Here is an 18,187-nt window from a genome sequence, read left to right as displayed (position 1 = left end):
ATGAAAAAAAATGTCAAATTTACAATAAAATGCATGAAAATGACCAATATACCAAAAACAGGTTTGCTGTTACATTACGTACAATTATTATACAATTACTGAAAAATATTACATTTTTATATTAAAGTTTTCGTTGGTTCAAGTCGACTTCAAATACAATTGTCAAGTCATCTTAGAAAATATCTTGATCATATGACCGATTAAAGGTATCATCAAATACAATTATCAATACATATAATAAAATTATCTTGATCAATTGACCGATGAAGGTAACATCAAATACAATTATAAAAAAAATTCAAATTTACAATAAAATGCATGAAAATGATCAATATACCAGAAACAAGTTTGCTGTTACATTATGGACAATTATTACACAATTACTGAAAAATATTACATTTTTATAATAAAGGTTTCGTTGGTTCAAGTAATCTTGATCATATGACCGAGTAAAGGTATCATCAAATACAATTATCAATACATATAATAAAATTATCTTGATCAATTGACCGATGAAGGTAACATCAAATACAATTATAAAAAAATTTCAAATTTACAATAAAATGCATGAAAATGATCAATATACCAGAAACAAGTTTGCTGTTACATTATGGACAATTATTATACAATTACTGAAAAATATTACATTTTTATAATAAAGGTTTCGTTGGTTCAAGTAATCTTGATCATATGACCGATTAAAGGTATCATTAAATACAATACTCAATACATATAATAAAATTATCTTGATCAATTGACCGATGAAGGTTACATCAAATACAATTATAAAAAAAATTCAAATTTACAATAAAATGCATGAAAATAATCACTATAACAGAAACAAGTTTTTTGTTACATTATGTACAATTATTATACAATTACTGAAAAATATTATATTTTTATATTAAAGGTTTCGTTGGTTCAAGTCGACTTCAAATACAATTGTCAAGTCATCTAAGAAAACATCTTGATCTTATGACCGATTAAAGGTAACATCTAATACAATTATCAATACATATAATAAAATTATCTTGATCAATTGACCGATTAAAGGAAACATCAAATACAATTATCAATACGTATAATAAAATTATCTTGATCAATTGACCGATAAAGGTTACATCAAATACAATTATAAAAAAATGTCAAATTTACAGTAAAAAATGCACGAAAATGATCAATATACCAAAAACAGGTTTGCTGTTACGTGATGTACAATTATTATACAATTACTGAAAAAAAATACATTTTTATATTAAAGGTTTCGTTGGTTCAAGTTGACTTCAAATACAATTGTCAATACATCTTAGAAAACATCTTGATCATATGACCGATTAAAGATAACATCAAATACAATTATCAGTACATATGATAAATTTGTCTTGATCAAATGACCGATTTAAGGTAACATCAAATACAATTATCAAAACATATAATAAATTTGTCTTGATCAAATGACCGATCTTAGGTAACTTCAAATGTCAATACATATTATAAAATTATCTTGATCAATTAACCGATGAAGGTTACATCAAATACAATTATGAAAAAAAATTTCAAATTTACAATAAAATGCATGAAAATGACCAATATACCAAAAACAGGTTTGCTGTTACATTATGTACAATTATTATACAATTACTGAAAAATATTACATTTTTATATTAAAGTTTTCGTTGGTTCAAGTCGACTTCAAATACAATTGTCAAGTCATCTTAGAAAATATCTTGATCATATGACCGATTAAAGGTATCATCAAATACAGTTATCAATACATCTAATAAAATTAAATTGATCAATTGACCGATGAAGGTTACATCAAATACAATTATAAAAAAATTTCAAATTTACAATAAAATGCATGAAAATAATCACTATAACAGAAACAAGTTTTTTGTTACATTATGTACAATTATTATACAATTACTGAAAATATTACATTTTTATATTAAAGGTTTCGTTGGTTCAAGTCGACTTCAAATACAATTGTCAAGTCCTCTAAGAAAACATCTTGATCTTATGACCGATTAAAGGTAACATCTAATACAATTATCAATACATATAATAAAATTATCTTGATCAATTGACCGATTAAAGGAAACATCAAATATAATTATCAATACGTATAATAAAATTATCTTGATCAATTGACCGATAAAGGTTACATCAAATACACTTATAAAAAAATGTCAAATTAACAGTAAAAAATGCACGAAAATGATCAATATACCAAAAACAGGTTTGCTGTTACATTATGTACAATTATTATACAATTACTCAAAAATATTACATTTTTATATTAAAGGTTTCGTTGGTTCAAGTCGACTTCAAATACAATTGTCAATTCATCTAAGAAAACATTTTGATCTTATGACCAATTAAAGGTAACATCTAATACAATTATCAATACATATAATAAAATTATCTTGATCAATTGACCGATACAGGTTACATCAAATACAATTATGAAAAAAAAATGTCAAATTTACAGTAAAATGCATGAAAATTACCAATATACCAAAAACAGGTTTGCTGTTACATTATGTACAATTATTATACAATTACGGAAAAATATTACATTTTTATATTAAAGGTTTCGTTGGTTCAAGTCGACTTCAAATACAATTGTCAAGTCATCTAAGAAAACATCTTGATCTTATGACCGATTAAAGGTAACATCTAATATAATTATCAATACATATAATAAAATTATCTTGATCAATTGACCGATTAAAGGAAACATCAAATACAATTATCAATACGTATAATAAAATTATCTTGATCAATTGACCGATAAAGGTTACATCAAATACACTATAAAAAAATGTCAAATTTACAGTAAAAAATGCACGAAAATGATCAGTATACCAAAAACAGGTTTGCTGTTACATTATGTACAATTATTATACAATTACTGAAAAATATTACATTTTTATATTAAAGGTTTCGTTGGTTCAAGTCGACTTCAAATACAATTGTCAATTCATCTAAGAAAACATTTTGATCTTATGACCGATTAAAGGTAACATCTAATACAATTATCAATACATATAATAAAATTATCTTGATCAATTGACCGATACAGGTTACATCAAATACAATTATGAAAAAAAAAATGTCAAATTTACAGTAAAATGCATGAAAATTACCAATATACCAAAAACAGGTTTGCTGTTACATTATGTACAATTATTATACAATTACTGAAAAATATTACATTTTTATATTAAAAGTTTCGTTGGTTCAAGTTGACTTCAAGTACAATTGTCAATACATCTAAGAAAACATCTTGATCATATGACCGTTTTAAGGTAACATCAAATACAATTATCAATACATATAATAATTTTTCTTGATCAATTGACTGATTTAAGTTAACATGATAAACAATTATATAAAAAAATGTCAAATTTACAGTAAAATGCATGAAAATTATCATTATACCAAAAACAGGTTTGCTGTTACGTTATGTACAATTATTATACAATTACTGAAAAATATTACATTTTTATAATAAAAGTTTCGTTGGTTCAGTTTGACTTCAAATACAATTGTCAAGTCATCTTAGAAAACATCTTGATCTTATCACCGATTTAAGGTAACATCAAATACAATTATCAACTAAGGCTTTGTAGTGGTTGAAAATTTCAATTTTTACGCATAAACTTGAAACAGGAACAAGTTGATTAATCAGAAGTGTCTGTAAAATTCTATGATAACCACTGTTTATACTCGTTTATTGTTTTCACATGGTCAGATTATTAGTTGTAAAGATATGTCAATTATGAACTAGCACTTGTTAGTTGATTTCCTCAATATCATGTACCGTTATTTGATTCAATGCCAGACATGATAGTGTTATAGAAAACCCAAACCTTTCGCCTTGTAGTCTCATGTTAGGCTATGCGATGCGCGACATGTATATGCTTATTGCATAGATTCCCTTAACACTTAATTGATTTAAGGTTTATTTTGTAGCCATTTTTGTACCAACTTTTCAATTGTATCAAAACTACAGATAACATGAATAATAAAGATGGCCCATTCTGTACATACTCCAGGGGGAAACTTGATGCAAAGCATTGTTTTTTACTGTTTCATTGCATTCAATAGAAAAAGAGGACTTTGTGGCAAATAAATCACGATTTATACAGAAAATCCACAGCCTTTATCCTTCTACTCTCATATTTGGCAATTTGATGACTAGTAGAAATAGGATTATTGCATGCAGTGCTAGCATTGATTACCTTAATACAACTTTATAAATGTAGTTATTGGTTAAAACAAATATAAACATGGCCAAAATCAAGTTCACCTTTTAGGGTGCGCCCGACTTTAGTGACTCGGCACGAGGTGTTTTGGAATTTACAGGTTGCTTAGCACTTTTTGTAAAAAAAAATAAACACTAGCACATCATAGAAAAAAACAAGTAAGAAACTTGTGTTTCAAATTTTATAACAAAAATCTCTGTATTAAAGGCTGTGGATTTTCTACAAAGTCTTCTTTTTCTATCAAATGCAACGAAACAGTAAAACATAATGCTTTGTGACGTATATAATTTTTCTAACGTCAGACACTCAAATCAATCCATGTGTTCTTAGACAGTAGATGTTATTGTGTCCTGTTAAATTGTTCCCTTTAAAAAGTTTTGGATTCTCATATATTGATTATTCTATGTATAATTTTTGGACTAGTTTGAATCTCGGTCTATTTCTGTAATTTATTCTTACATACTTGAACGACAAATTTATGTGACGTATATAATTTTTCTGACGTCGGACACTCAAGTAGATCCATGTATTCGTGAATAGGTTTTTGTGTCCTTTTAAATTGTTCCTTTTTAAAAGTTTTGGATTCTCATAAATTCTATGTATAACTTTTGGACTAGTTTGATTTCTGTAATTTATTCTTACATACTTTTGATTTTTTAACCCTGTCTGCGCTCATTGCCTATGTAAAATTTAAAATTGTTTATAATCCAGGTACTTTTGATAACTATTGTATGCACATTGAACGACAAATTTATGTGACGTATATAATTTTTCTGACGTCAGACACTCAAATCAATCCATGTGTTCGTAGATAGTAGATGTTGTTGTGTCCTGTTAAATTGTTATACGATAATGACTGATGTTCCCATACTTTGACTATTTTATTGATTGTGACTGTTTATTTAACGCATCATGTAAATGTAACGGAATTTGATGAGACTGTTATTAAAGTGAGAGGGTTAGCGCTATAGAACCAGGTTTAATCCACCATTTTCTACATTTGAAAATGCCTGTACCAAGTCAGGAATATGACAGTTCTTGTCCATTCGTTTTTGATGCGTTTTGTTTTTTGATTTTGCCATGTGATTATGGACTTTCCAAATTGATTTTCCTCTGAGTTCAGTATTTTTGTGATTTTACTTTTTGCATCAAGTTTCCCCTTCGAATATGTACTAAATGGCCACTTTCGTTTTACACGTAAACAGTCTAAAATTTAACTAAAATGATCGAATTTTGAAGATTTCAGTAATTTAGCATGACTTACTGGTGCTACAATCTGATATATGTGCATTGTATTGCCAAAAACAGCCCATATTTATGTAGCAGAAGCATTCAACTGTCCAACAAAAAACTAAAAGTTTACATTTTAACAAATTTGAAAAACTGTTATATTTTTGGCCAAAAAGGGGCCTTACCGGACTTACTCCTTTAAATGTTGTTTTATTGGACTTTTTGTTAACATTAAACGTTAGCTGGTCAAAGAAGGAGAATAAAAAACCCTCTATTAAACTGTATGGAATTTCTTCAAAAACCTTGGGTTAATTTTCTCCATTTTTTTTATTTTTTCTACACTATGCAATTAATTTATAAATATAATACTTTGCACAAATTTTCCCTGTGATATATATATCTAATGGTCTATATCTATTTTTCAATATATCGGAATATGTTAATATTATTGCAGTATGAGAAATTCTTAATTAACAGGCCACATAAATGATCACTAACCTGAATGATTATGTACCCTTGTGTATTGCTTTTTATAAGCCATCCTTAAATGTAAAGTTTAACATATATGTATAAAAGTATAACTTAATACGCCAGATGCGCGTTTTGTCTACATAAGACTATTCAGTGACGCGTACACAAAAATAGTTAAAAAGCCAATCAAGTACAAAGTTGGAGGAGTATTGAAGACCCAAAATTCCAAAAAGTTGTGTCAAACACGGCTTAGGTAATCTACTTCTGGGATAAGAAAATCCTTAGTTTTTCGAAAAAAATAAAGTTTTGAAAACAGGACATTTAAAACAACGACCATATAATTGATATTCATTAATGTTTAACATAGCTTATACTTTTGGTAATTTATAGTGTTGTTTTTTTTGTTTTTTTTTTAAGTCGTAGTGTTGTTTATCTCCAAGTTTGATTGTACAGTATTTTTATTTGATGTATAACACCACATATCTTATAATTTTAATAAGTTGTTAAACTCTCATGGATTTCTATCAAACTTTGATTTAAACTTGTTTCATAAGATCATAAGGTAGTATCCAGAAATAAATTTTGTTAAAAACAAATTCTTTTATTCCGTATAATTTTTCTAACTCGACTCTTCTTCCAATTAGGAGGACAACAGTCTGCAGTTTAAGTTCTTATTAATACTTGCACCTGGTTGTCTACATTTTTTCTGTGAAAGTAGGAAAGACCCCCACCATCAACTGTTCTTAAACAATTGGTAGTCTCGACTCTATTTTTGTTTAAAATTGATAATGTTTTTGAATTTAATATCTGATTATATTTTAAGACATCTTTATATAATAATAAGGATAATATTGCAGGGTGAATTATGGTGCAAGAAATACAATAAGTTTGCAGATTTCATCGGGATAGAGGGATTGAATAAGAAATTATCAGTAAAAATTTAAGACAACAAGGTGAATATTTTGTTATTGTACATGTTGTAATTCCAGTCAAAGGATGACTCACTTCCTTTAAAATACACATAAAACTACATTGCATGGTAAGCACTAGGCTGACTAATAAACATATTTAACTTTTAAAATTTGGAACACATGCATGAACCAGTCATGTGTTTTTATACAAAAAAGCACTTTAAATAAGACAAATGTTTATACAAAAAAGCACTATAAATAAGACAAATGTTTATACAAAAAAGCACTATAAATAAGACAAATGTTTATACAAAAAAGCACTATAAATAAGACAAATGTTTATACAAAAAAGCACTATAAATAAGACAAATGTTTACCAAAAAATGCACTATAAATAAAACAAGTCTCAATTCAAAGCCATACAGCTGACAATGATATGCTGATACTTTCAAAACAAAGAATCAGTCATTTGTCAGTATCTAGAGGTAAAAAAAATAACGAATTAAAAAACTTTAAACATGCTACTAATGGGCTGCCGTCAACTCATTAAAACAACAAAAAGCTTAAGTAATAAATAAATTAAAAAAAACACAACGGAATAGAAATTTTCCTCATATTGAACATCAAATTGATGATTAAATAGAGTGTTCAATTGATGATTAAAATAGAGTAACTTAATTAAAAGAGGGACGAAAGATACCTAAGGGACAGTCAAACTCATAAATCCAAAACAAACTGACAACGCCATGGCTCAAAATGAAAAAGACAAACAGAAAAACAATAGTTAATTAAATATCCACATGTATATAGCCATTTGTTTAAAGTCTCCCCTTTCAGGTACAAAAAGTGGATCAAATGGAATGCATTGAAAAGACTTGTGCTAACGTCCCGCAATTTCATTGAATAGTTTTTCTGGTTGAAACTGTGTAACAATCATGTTTATGTCCTTTTTCAAAGATGGTTTAGAAATTGAAGGCTTTCCAAAATAATGCCCTAGACCATTTACATATGCATCCATTGTATCGTTGCAACCTTGAAGGCTTCTACCAAAACGTTTTATGGATGTTGATGTAAGATTTCCATGTAGCGCATGCAAATAATCCTTGGCTCTCATGTTAAAGAATGTCAAGGCCAGGTCACCTGGTACATTCCCACCTTTTCCACCATGGATATTGATTGTCCGATTATGTTTCAATTCTAAGTCAAACCAGTGAGGTAATGTTGCCATAATCTGTGATTGAAGTTTGAAGGCTAGAAGGCGGTATTTTGTATGGTTTGAACCTAAGCATATCAAATTTCCACATTCAAAAAAGGCGATCACCATTGTTCTATTTGGCTGAGTTTTCCCCAGTCCATCAAACCATCCCGAAGTACACAACATGTGTAATTGAACTTATAGTCAGTCTTGGAATCTGTAGATTTTTTCTTCGTCTTCGTCTTATGTTCATATGGCTGCAATATATCTAAATCTTTATATTGACAAATTTGTCAGACCCCCCCCCCCCCCCCCCCCGATCCGTAAAAGCTCGTCGCCGCGTCCGGCCGCATTAGTAAGGGCGGTCCGTAAAAGCTCGTCGCCGCGTCCGGCCGCATTAGTAAGGGCAAGTTTTTTGGATTATAGCTCTTCATCTTTTATATAAGCTTTGGATTTCAAATATTTTGGCCACGAGCATCACTGAAGAGACATATATTGTCGAAATGCGCATCTGGTGCAAGAAAATTGGTACCGTTAATTTTATTAACAGAAACAAGGTCAAGTTAATCTAGATGTTGACGTGCCCTGCAAGTCAATGGTCTTTTCTTATTTCTACCCCTGCTGATATATTTGATGGTATTGAAAGAGATGTACTCAATTTTAAAAACAATGGGGATATCCTTCTTTGTGGAGATTTTAATGCCCGAGTTGGATCTGAATGTGATTTCATAGTTGACGATGACAACAATTGTGTTCCTATTTTTGACACATATCAATCAAATAGACAAATTAAACTTTGAAATAGTTATGATACCAACGTTAACACACAGGGAAAAGATCAAAATGACTTGTGTATTAGTCATCAATTAAGATTTTTAAATGGCCCGAGAACAGTTATTTCGTAGTGCATTTCTTTTAGACAATAAATTCAAATTTAAAAAATCGCACCTGCTCTTTCTCAAAAATATTTTTACAGTGTAGAGTACTTCCAGTGAGACAAATAATATCAAAATTATAGAAACTTGTACCAGCTCTAACTCAAAATATTGACAATTCTGTGTAAAGGGGGTGTAAAATTCAGTTTGATAGCATCAGATGTGATAAAATTTGACCTTTTAGAACTGGACCAATTCACTACTTAACTTAAAATTTCAACACCCAAATTTTATGGACATGTAATTACATCTCCCTACTTAATATTTCATGCATTTAATATCAAGAAATAAATTGGGAAAGTGTACTAAATAAAACATGCAAGTTATACACTGTTTACACTAGGGACTATATTCGTAGACAACGAAACCCAAAGGACGATAACTGGACAGAAAAACTTGACCAATCTTTATAAAACTTTGCATAACCTAAGCTTAGGCAATAATAAGATAGTTTGCCAAGCGTCATGGCCATATGTCATATAAGAGAACTGGGGTCATTTAAGTATTGACATTTGGATGTTTATTTTTTACATATAAATTAAATATCTTCAACTGTCAAGATTTTGGCCTAAAAATTTGAAATTTTGCAAATATTTACTATTTAAATGCTTCTGAATATTATATATTAAGTATTAAAAGCATGTGCACACTCATTTTATTTTTCAGATGTATTGTAATTATTCCAAACTCAAATTTATATGAGCCTATGCCTAAAAAAAGTGATTTTCAATTCAGGGAAGCCTTATATAAATATGCATTTTTTTCAGGCAATTTCAAGTTTTTTCAAGTTTTTTAAGCTTAAATCATTCTTTCATATATATCAAATGTACTTTAAATGTAAAGAAAAGTTACAAAAAGTATACCACATGAGTAAAAAAAGGTCTTGGACCATGTAGTACTGAGAATAATTTAGAGTCAATTTAGGCGGTAGTCCATATTGACCTGTAAAAATGCACTGAAGCTATCAGAAGTGAACATGTGTGACTTGTTCATTTCTATGCTAAGGTGTTAAGATAGAAGAAGTCTAATTGCAAAAGGACTCTTGCATTTAAATTTTTTGAAAGACAATATAGTCTGACGGTCATTTTTTTTTTCATTTTTCAATGGAAAACTTGCATTTAGTTTTAGTCTCAATAGGCATAAATTTGGACCACTTAATTACTATCATACAGGAAAAAAAATATGGTAGCCTATAAAGGAGTTAGGTGTAATGAATATAGTAAAAAGCAGTGATGTAGACAAATGTCATCCCCCTTCCCTCAATTTTATCTGACGAATTCGACATAAAACTATTTTACTGCCCTCCGTATGTTTTTCATTTGTCAATGTAATGCCCCCACAGCCAGGTTGGTTATTTAATATAAAGGAATTGTTTGGCTTCTTGTCAACAATTTTCTGTTCTTGATCAACCTTTTGATAGCTATTATTCGTGTGTTTCTCTGTCCTATCTGTTCTTCCATTTCTTTGTACTGAGTCATGTCAATGTTATATTTAACATTGCCATGAAAACGGGAGGTTTGGCATGCCACAAAACCAGGTTCAACCCACCAATTTTTATCATGACATCATGATCAGAAGAACCTTCATCTTGAATTGAAAATACATTTTTGGCCGATTTTACTACTAGTTTCTCAGTCCTCAGCTTATCATTTTTATAAGGATCAATATGGCTCTTGAATACTTCCGACAAACAACTGTCACAAAAGCAAGCAAGGTCGCTAAAACCAATGTTCTTGTCCTTTCTACCTTCTAGAACAATTGTTTGCTATTAATTTGTGAACTAAAAAAGTAAAGACAAACTATGGATGGAAGATAATAATTCACATAAATATTTCAGGAAATTTGATTTATTTTATTAAATATAGGATTTAAAAACTGCAATTGCAAACAAATTTAAACATTACAATCCTAATCAGCTGATATTTTTTTAACGGCAAACATCGTGGTGATGTAACTGATAAAAATCACTCCATCAACTATCCAGCCCTTTCACATATTAAGCAATAGATCTACTTATTATTGTAGAATAATCAATGAATATACATCCATTGGCTTTAGTTATTGAATATATCGGGTAATCAGATATTTTTTGCTGACATTTTGGGTATCCGAATGGTCGAGTCTACTGAACTACCATAAAGATAATAAATAGTATTTTTTTCACTAATTTATTGACATAATACTTGTTGTAACATATTATATTTTTGTATACAATTAAATCATTTTCAGGGCAATGTACTATTCTTTTTTTTACAAAGACCAACACACAGGTTGTGCCCCCCTTTCCCCTTTCCATTATGAGTGGTGTCCCTTAAATGAGGGACTGTGCCTAAAACAAAGGGTCATTTTACTGTTGAAACTTTTTTAACTATTTAACTAAAAAGTGGGAAAATACATTATATTTGAACAACTTTTCTAAATGAGGGTCAAATTAATAAAGAAGATATATATACATATAGAAACATCGAAAAATTCTTTTGACATGTTTCAATTTTTGACCATTTACTACTAAATAGATGCATAGTTCTCGGGGAAAAGTTTCATCAAATAATATGAATATAAAGGTGCTCATTTTTTACAGTGGGTTGTGATGTTCTTCCAATGAGAGTAACCCCTCATTTGGAGTGTTGTTTCCAACCTGTTTAAGGTCCATCTTTGTGCATAATTCAAAATTGGAAACTTCAACAAGCATCTAATATTCTTACACAAATAAATAAACCCTTGTCTGCTAGCTGCATGTTCATCTTTTCTACCGATTTAATAATTAGAATCATGCAAACAGACTTAAAAAAGGCAAGTAAGTTCATTATACAAATATGACACCTTTTCTAGATAATCAAGATCGTGCAAAATACTTCGCTTAAAATGGTAATGTTTAAAATTGTTGTTGCACACTAAAAAAACATGGGAACTTTCAAAAGTTGGTGGGTATCTATGTAACAAGTCTTACTATATTCGTGTTCTATTTATGGGCATTATGATTTCTGGTCTGTCCGTCCGTCCTGTCTCTGGTTAAAGTTTATGGTCGAGGTAGTTTTTTATGAGTTGAAATCCAATTAACTTGAAACTGAGTACACATGTGTTTCTTATGATATGATATTTTTAATTATACTGCCAATTTTAATATTTTACCTAATTTTCACAGTCCACTGAACATATTTACTGAAAAATGTTATTGAGAGAATGGTGTAATTTTTAAATAAAGCTGTGGTTGTTTCAATTTTACTTCTAATACATTTGCCAATACATATTAGAAAATTGACCGATTTAAGGTAACACCAAATACAGTTATCAAAAAAGTTGTCAAATTTACAGTAAAACGGTGAAAAAATATCACTTTTGATAAAAATGAATGAATGAATTTCCAATAAAAAAAAAATTACTGAAAAAATATTACCGAGAAAATGTTGCAATTTTTAAATAAAGCTTTGGTGTTTCAATTTAACTACTTATACCTTTCTCAATACATAGTAGAAAATTGTCTTGATGAAATGACCGAATTAAGGTAACATCATATACAACTATCCCAAAAAATGTCAAATTTTCAGTAAAATGTTGAAAAAATTTCAATATTGATAAAAATGAATGAATATCCAAAAAATAATAAAATTAAGTGAAAAAATATTACCGAGAAAATGTTGCAATTTTTAAATAAAGCTTTGGTGTTTCAATTTAACTTCTTAAACATTTCTCAATGCATAGTAGAAAAGTGTGTTAAGGTAACATCATATACAATAATCCAAAAAAATGTCAAATTTACAGTAACATTTTGAAAAATAATCAATAAAGGTCAAATCTGAATAAATATCCAAAAAGTAGTAAAATTCACTAAAATTAATGTTATTGAGAAAATGGTGCAATTTTTAATTAAAGCTGTGGTCGTTTCAATTTTACTACAAATGCAATTGTCAATGAGCGAATGAACGATTTAAGATAACATCAAATACAGTTATCAAAAAAGTTGTCAAATTTACAGTAAAATGTTGAATGAATATCAAAAAAATAGTAAAATTTACTGAAAAAATATTACCGGGAAAATGTTGCAATTTTTATTAAGCTTTGGTGTTTCAATTTAACTTCTCAAACAATTCTCAATACATAGAATATTGTCTTCATGAAATGACCGAATTAAGGTCACATCATATACAACTATCCCAAAAAATGTCAAATTTACAGTAAAATGTTCAAAAATTATCACTAAAGGTCTAATCTGAATGATTATCCAAAAAGTAGTAAAATTTACTGAAAAATGCTATTGAGAGAATGATGCAACTTTTTATCACTAAAGGTCAAATCTGAATAAATATCCAAAAATTTCCTAAACAAAAATGTTATTGAGAAATTAGTGCAATTTTTAAATAAAGTAGTGGTCGTTTTAAATTTAAATTTAAGGTAACATCAAATACAGTTATCAAAAAAGTTGTCAAACTGACAGTAAAATGTTGAGAAATTATCAGTAAAGGTCAAATCTGAATTTATATCCAAAAAGTAGTAAAATTTACTGAAAAAATGTTATTTAGAAAATGGTGCAATTTTTAAATAAAGCTGTGGTCGTTTCAATTTTACTTCATATGCATTTGTGAATACATATTAGATAATTCTCATGAGCAAATGAACGATTTAAGATAAAATCAAATACAGTTATCAAAAAAGTTGTCAAATTTGCAGTAAAATGTTGAAAAAATATCAATATTGATAAAAATGAATGTATAGCCAAAAAATAGTAGAATTTACTGAAAGAAATATTCCCGAGAAAATGTTGCAATTTTTAAATAAAGCTTTGGTGTTTCAATTTAACTTCTAAAACATTTCTCAATACATAGTAGAAAATGGTCTTGACGAAATGACGGAATTAAGGTAACATCATATACAATTATCAAAAAAAATGTCAAATTTACAGTAAAATGTTGAAAAATTATCAATAAAGGTCAAATCTGAATGATTATCCAAAAAGTAGTAAAATTTATTGAAAAATGCTGTTGAGAGAATGATGCAATTTTTAATTAAAGCTGTGGTTGTTCCAATTTTACTTCTAACACATTTGCCAATACATATTAGAAGATTGTCTTGATAAAATGACCGATTTAAGTTAACATCAAATACAGTAATCAAAAAAAATGTCAAATTCACAGTAAAATGTTGAAAAAATATCAATATTAATAAAAATGTTGAAAAAATATCAATATTAATAAAAATGTTGAAAAAATATCAATATTAATAAAAATGTTGAAAAAATATCAATATTAATAAAAATGTTGAAAAAATATCAATATTAATAAAAATGAATGTTGAAAAAATATCAATATTAATAAAAATGTTGAAAAAATATCAATATTAATAAAAATGTTGAAAAAATATCAATATTAATAAAAATGAATGAATATCCAAAAAAAAGTAAAATTTACTGAAAATATATTCCCGAGAAAATGTTGCATTTTTAGCTCACCTGTCCCGAAGGGATAAGTGAGCTTATGCCATCACTTGGCGTCCGTCGTCTGTCGTCGTAAACTATTTCAAGAATCTTCTCCTCTGAAACTACTGGGCCAAATACTTTCTAACTTTAACTGAATGTTCCTTAGGGTATCTAATTTATAAATTGTATCCGAAGTTTTGATCTATCAACAAACATGGTCGCCATTGCTAAAAATAGAACATAGGGGTCAAATGCAGTTTTGGCTTATAACTCAAAAACCAAAGCATTTAGAGCAAATCTGACATTGGGTAATATTGTTTATTAGGTCAAGATCTATCTGCCCTGAAATTTTCAGATCAATCAGACAACCCGTTGTTGGGTTGCTGCCCCTGAATTGGTAATTTTAAGGAAATTTTGCTGTTTTTGGTTATTATCTTGAATATTATTATAGATAGAGATAAACTGTAAACAGGAATAATGTTCAGCAAAGTAAGATTTACAAATAAGTCAACATGACGGAAATGGTCAGTTGACCCCTTTAGGAGTTATTGCCCTTTATAGTCAATTTTAAACCATTTTTCGTAAATCTTAGTAATCTTTTACAAAAATCGTCTCTGAAACTACTGGGCCAAATACTTCCAAACTTTAACTGAATGTTCCTTAGGGTATCTAGTTTGTAAATTGTATCCGAAGTTATGATCTATCAACAAACATGGTCGCCATTGCTAAAAATAGAACATAGGGGTCAAATGCAGTTTTTGGCTTATAACTCAAAAACCAAAGCATTTAGAGCAAATCTGACGTGGGTAATATTGTTTATCAGGTCAAGATCTATCTGCCCTGAAATTTTCAGATGAATCAGACAACCTGTTGTTGGGTTGCTGCCCCTGAATTGATAATTTTAAGGAAAGTTTGCTGTTTTTGTTTATTATCTTGAATATAATTATAGATAGAAATAAACTGTAAACAGCAATAATGTTCAGCAAAGTAAGATCTTCAATTACGTCTATTTGACCAAAATTGTCAATTGACCCCTTAAGGAGTTATTGCCCTTTAAAGACTTTTTTCACAATTTGTTCATCATGTTGACTTACTTTAAAAAATCTTCTCCTTTGAAACTGCTGTATCAATTTCAGCCAAACTTAGGCTAAATGAGTTTCGGAGTATCTAGTATAAATTTTATATTTTATTTCCTTGTATGTCAAGAAACATAGCTCCTATGGCTAAAATAGAACATAGGAGAAAATGATTATTTTTTTTGGCTTTTGAAGAAAATAGGACGATCCAAAAAACATTTAAATAAATTGAAAAGCCAAAATAATCATTGATGAGAGATTTAACCAAAAGAATTAAGGTGAGCGATTCAGGCTCTTGAGAGCCTCTTGTTTAAATAAAGCTTTGGTGTTTCTATTTAACTTCTAATATAGTTGACAATACCAAGTAAAACAGTTTCTTGTTGAAATGACCGATTTAAGGTAACATCATATACAATGTGCATTATTTAAAAAAAGCTGCTGTTGTTTCGATTTTACTCCTATACATTTTTCAATACATATTAGAAAATTGTCTTGATCAAATGACCGATTTAAGGTAACATCAAATACAGTTATCAATAAAGTTATCAAATTTACAGTAAAATGTTGAAAAAATATCAATATTGATAAAAATGCATGAATATTAAAAAAAGTAAAAAAATTTGAAAAAATATTACCGAGAAAATGTTGCAATGTGTTCTTGTTTCAATTTTACCCCTATACATTTTTCAATGCATATTAGAAAAATGTCTTGATCAAATGACCGATTTAAGGTAACATCAAATACAATTATCCAAAAAAATGTCAAATTTACAGTAAAATGTTGAAAAATTATCAATAAAGGTCAAATCTGAATGATTATCCAAAAATTAGTAAAATTTACTGAAAAATGTTATTGAGAGAATGATGCAATTTTTAGAAGGAGATTTGGTTGTTCCAATTTTACTTCTAATACATTTGCCAATACATATAAGAAAATTGTCTTGATAAAATTACCGATTTAAGGTAACAACATATACAATTATTTAAAAAATGTGAAATGTACAGTAAAATGTTAAAAATTATCAATAAAGGTCAAATCTGCATAAATATCCAAAAAGTAGTAAAATTTACTAAAATAAATGTTATTGAGAAAATGGAGCAATTTTTAAATAAAGCTGTGGTCGTTTCAAAACAGTTATCAAAACAGTTGTCAAATTTACAGTCTGGCTATAGCCCTCATCCACAAGGATCTCGTCGTCCACCGACACGGGTAGCAACCCACGGCAAACGGATTGAAGAGCCTATTTTATTTAAAACATCGGGCATCGCACGATGTTCGGATCACTTTAGTCTGGTCTCTACCCTTCGACCTGTCCAGCATGGGTAACCCTACCAGGAGACGACGCTCCAGCTGGCATAGCTCTTGGGGTCACTGAGACACGCAAGCCCTTTGACCACGGCAAGGAAAGCGATCCACCGGAGGGTAAGGGAAAAGAAAAATTGTGTCAACGATAAGAAATTGTATACGTGTCATACTACTTAAACAATAAGTGCATAAAAGAAACCAATAGATTAATTACGAAAAGACAAAAGTAATGCACTACATATTTTTTGAAGAACAGTACATTTATCATTAATCACAGTTTCATCAAAGGTAAGATTATCAACCTTCTCCTCCTCTCTCTTAAAAAAACGGGACAGGGGTGGGGTGGGTGGACCAATACAATTTCTTTAGGACGAAGTTTGAACGAATAATGGTTCAAGTATATTTTTTATACACGAACAGGCAATTACTTCTAGGAGATGTGGAAAACAAATGTATAACTTCCTCCCAAAACTTAATGATTCGATTTACAGAAGAGGAAGCCAATACCTCTGATATAGCAAGAAAAGTACGAGAACAGACAAGTGCATTAGAAGATTATATTTTGACCGACGGAAAAGGCAACGAAATTTAATTCAGAGGCCATAAGAGGTATGTTTAGGTTATCGAATTTTATACACAATCTCAAGTTATACAGGTTGTATATATTTGTTTGGTCGCCTGACAATCTCTAGTTCGGGTGGCACATACATTGTGTATTCAAAACTGATGATGTCGTAATGAGCAGCTTACTTAAGAATCGACTTTTCAAACTCGTTAAGACTAGTGCTTTTCTGCATCATTTTTTAAAAACCGCTTTTAATGAATAAACCAGTTTTACTTTTCTACACTGGTTAGAGGTAAAGGGGGAGGATTGAGATCTCACAAACATGTTTAACCCCGCCGCATTTTTCCAAGTCAGGAGCCTCTGGCCTTTGTTAGTCTTGTATTATTTAAATTTTAGTTTCTTGTGTTCAATTTGGAAATTAGTATGGCGTTCATTATCACTGAACTAGTATATATTTGTTTAGGGGCCAGCTGAAGGACGCCTCCGGGTGCGGGAATTTCTCGCTACATTGAAGACCTGTTGGTGACCTTCTGCTGTTGTGTTTTTTTTATTTTAGTCGGGTTGTTGTCTCCTTGACACATTCCCCATTTCCATTCTCAATTTTATTATTATTATATTATTTATTTTCTGTTGTTTATGCAATTGTGTGTATATATATATATGTCTGATCAAATATGTGACACAATAATAAAATAAATCATTATTTATTATTATTTATTTATTATATATTACCAACATCTTATTCCGAAAATAAAACATGATAAATGTATCAACTTATATCTGAAATTGCGATATTTAGACATCCAGTGGGCAC

The sequence above is a fragment of the Mytilus trossulus genome, chromosome 5 (genome assembly GCF_036588685.1).
Source record: "Mytilus trossulus isolate FHL-02 chromosome 5, PNRI_Mtr1.1.1.hap1, whole genome shotgun sequence".
NCBI classification, from domain to species: domain Eukaryota; kingdom Metazoa; phylum Mollusca; class Bivalvia; order Mytilida; family Mytilidae; genus Mytilus; species Mytilus trossulus.
Note: the sequence above shows the minus strand (reverse complement) of the source record.